Raw genomic sequence first — 3,881 nt, 5'->3', positions numbered from 1 at the left:
GTTTGACTTCCTATGGAAAGGTCCTTACATTATCTATGCTTTCAAAGGTAATAATGCTTAGTTTCTCAAAGAAATGGATGGTGCAGAAGTAGAAGGAGGACCAGTAAATGGTCAAATGGCTAAGCACTATATAGATCCCAGTCACTGATTTTACTAATCACTTGTACATATTATATCCTTCACAAAGTATATTTTGGATTGGATGGTAAATTTTGGAGTTGAAGCCCAAAGAGAAGGCCCTAATCTTCAAAATTTTCACTATCAATTAATATCAATAAAGCAGTAAAGTATAACGGAAAGTTGCAGAGTAAAATCACAGAGATTCAGAAGGCCATTGATCTACTATTTCTTGAAATTTCACCAGGAAATGCCATCCCCAAGTGGAGTCACTGTTATGTTCCTATACCAATAGGTGTCATAATTTCTGAATGGATGAGGTCAAAACTATAATATGTACATACCTTTGATTTCTGCAAATTTTTTCCATATTCAAAAAAATAAAAAATAATTAAAAAATGTAAAGAGGGTATGTCCTAAAAGGAAAATCAAAGGACAAAAAGAATAAAAAGGTCAAAAAAGATGAAAAATGAACCCCAATGAAAAACAAAAAAGACCAAGAAAGTGTGCAAGTCCAAATGCCACTGCTATTTATTTTTCAGCACAATAATGATTGTGTGCAAATTGTTATTTATGCCACAATCCATGGTAACCAAACAGTTTAATCTTGGTTATCCCATGTTTTGAATTTCAAGCTTAGAGGTAGAGAATAAAATCTGACCAAACTGTTTAATCTTAGCAGATAAGTAGATAAGTAGAGGAAATAAAAGGAGCTCAGTAGTTTAATCTGAGCCCTTGGATGTAATAGGGATAGACTTAGATAGATTTCTATTGTAAAATAAAATAAAAATGTTTTGATAAGGGTTTTCCAGCTTAAGTGCCCCGTATTAAAGAGTAGAAAAAATGGTAGGATGAGGAGATGGGTAAGCAGTTGTATGGTTGCAGAATTATGGTGATTGATTGGATAAAATCATATCAATTATTTTTATCATCAAGTTGCTAAAAGTATGGATGATAAATGAACATTTAGAAAGTTGAATGATTAACTTCCCCATTCATTTTAACTTTAAGTTTACTAATTTCCCATAAGTAAAGACAAAAGTACCTAAAACCTTAAGTTAAAGGAGCTCAGAGCATTTATCTGACTTCTAGAGGGACCGGACCCTTGGGCCAATAACTTATAGGGTCCAAGTACTAAAACCCCCTTACCAACATTCACCCCCTTCATAGTTCATTCATTTCATCTAAAAAATCCCTTTTCCTAAGGTAAAATCACTATTTGCCTAGGAAAAGTAATCCCTCCAAGCAAAACCCTTTTTCATAAAATCCCACAAATACATATTTAAGCCTAAGTTATAAAGTTTAATGTGGAAAGAAGATAAATTTTAAATACATTATGCTTAGCGCAAAATCCATTTTCCACTTTTATTTCATATTAACACCTAATTCTAATTATATTTATTAGCTCCCAAAGATAAACCTTTCCCCGTATATTTTATTAAAACCCATATGATAATATCCCGCCCCCAAGGTTTGACACATAAACCTTATTAATAAACTAAATAAAGGGATTAACTAAGTCAATCAGTGACTAATTAATAACCACGACCCACTGCCGTATAAAGAGATTAATTAATCAATCAGTGATTAATTAATAATCTGCCCTGCTAATCAAATCTCTCCCGATGTAATTAAGCCTCCTAATCCATAGTTAATTAACCCTTCTGCTCATTAAAACCCCATCGGGCCCTTCCATTAAATCTTCGATCAAATCATCACCCTGATCACCATGCAATCTGACCCCTTCAGATCCAACTGTCGACACTCATATCGGGCGGCCTCAGAAGGCCAACCTTTATCCACCCGATGTGAGCGGTTTCACTGTTCATCCCACCGCTACGTGGCGCCCAATGAATGGTATCGGGCAGCCTCCCTCAAAACCACTTATCCCAAAAATAAGTGCAATGGATTCCTCTTACCACCTCGGCTACACACCAAAACGTCACATCCCCCATTGGCACCAATTGTCCTTTTCCTAATGTACCCACCAAAGTCATTGAATTTATGCATAAAACCAAAAAACTTATAGTTTTTTCATTTTATCATGAAAAAGAACATTCTGACTTCCATGCAAAGCACAAAGTACATTCAAACCATCAACCTACTACCAACCGTCAACTGACTGAAGCTGCTGAACTCTAGACCACCTCACAGACCCATGTGCTTTCTACAAACAGTGCATAGTCACCATTACTCTGTTCAAAAGCCGAAACCAGGTATTTACCCCAATTTCACTGAGAAACCCTGCTTTCTTACTAAACTTGAACTAAATTGCTTCAAATACTAAGTAATTTAGCGAAATAATTTGCCTAGTGACTTTAAAATACCCTGAAACAGACCAGCTTTTTCCCAATTTATCTGAAACCCTTTGCCCCCATCCTTGAATCCACAAGAAACAAGGATGGATGCCCCAATTGCATTGAATGTTGTGTCCATTATGACTCCTCACAGAGATTTAGACCATCTCCAACTTGCAGAAAAAGATTTCCAGATTAAAGATACTTCCATCCAAAAATCCCCTTTGAAACTATTCTACAAGTACAGAGACCAATACCTGAACCATGAAGACTACATTGGACTTTGGGAATCAAGTTTACCCAAGTACTAGTTCGCCAGAGTTCATGTCTTCCCAGAGATTATACATTACTACCACATGAACTATGATCCCATCCAAAGGGCAGTGAGAACCCCTGACCAGTCTGTTCTATTTACCATCACTACTGAATCTATTAACGAAATTCTACAATTACAACCAAGCCAAAGTCTGACTCCTCTTTCCATTGGACATATGCTGAATAGATATCATACCATTTCTTCAAGCATACTTGCTCGGTTGTACCAGACCTTCATTAGAGAAGAACAGTACACCAGAAAGGACTCTCCCCCTTATCTGTGGACTATATTTTCCAACCTTGGCCAAGACATCATAGACATGATATCCAGTGTACTGGGCTACACCACAAGTGAATTTGTTGATGAAATCATAATATCCTTTATGTCTATGTACTCTCCTGGCCAACCACCAGCCATCATGTTTGATTATGCTAAGTTTATTACTGACAACATGCATTATCAATTCATGAGATTGGAAAATGAAAGAGTGTTTAAATATTCCTCAATTCTATATCATTTATTCTTGTATTATTGCGCTGATAGATTTCCAATCACCCTCCAAAAGATTGATACCAAAGGAAACCCCAGATCAGTGATCTTATAGACTTCATTAATCCATCAATTTGACTCTCAATATTCTTATACTGACTTCATAGATCTCTTTGTGTACCTTGTGACAACTATGCTGCTAGGAAGCCCTCCCCCTAGAACCAGTGCAGACATTAGGAAGGTCCTACAGCTGTCCAAGCAATATAAAGTGGGGGATTGGTACTTGTACCAAAACCACACTGAAATCATAATCTATGGATGTGAGCTTGCTCCCTACAAACTTCCTAGATACCTCCCCATGAGATTGTTTGCTCTGGAGTACTACAGGAAAATGATCAATTCAGATGAGGTGCATTTTGTGAAAGCCAAGAAGAAAGCCCAACTTAGAATAAAAGATCAGCTGAGTCCATTTATTTGTAACAGTAGGGAAGTAGGGAAGGAAGCAGATGAAATCCTCCGAAGGTTGAAACTAAAACAGAGTGTTATATGGAATTACGACCCCTTAGACTTCATTTGTATTGGAGACAAAAGAATAAATTATCTCCTTACATCCACCATAGAATCCCTGAAATTGAACAGTATGCTAATAAATCTGAGTGGGT

This window comes from Pinus tabuliformis, chromosome 3_2 (assembly GCF_031772625.1).
Source record: "Pinus tabuliformis cultivar Carrire ecotype Pingquan chromosome 3_2, CPIR1, whole genome shotgun sequence".
Classification (NCBI taxonomy): Eukaryota; Viridiplantae; Streptophyta; class Pinopsida; order Pinales; family Pinaceae; genus Pinus; species Pinus tabuliformis.
This window is presented reverse-complemented; position numbering follows the sequence as displayed.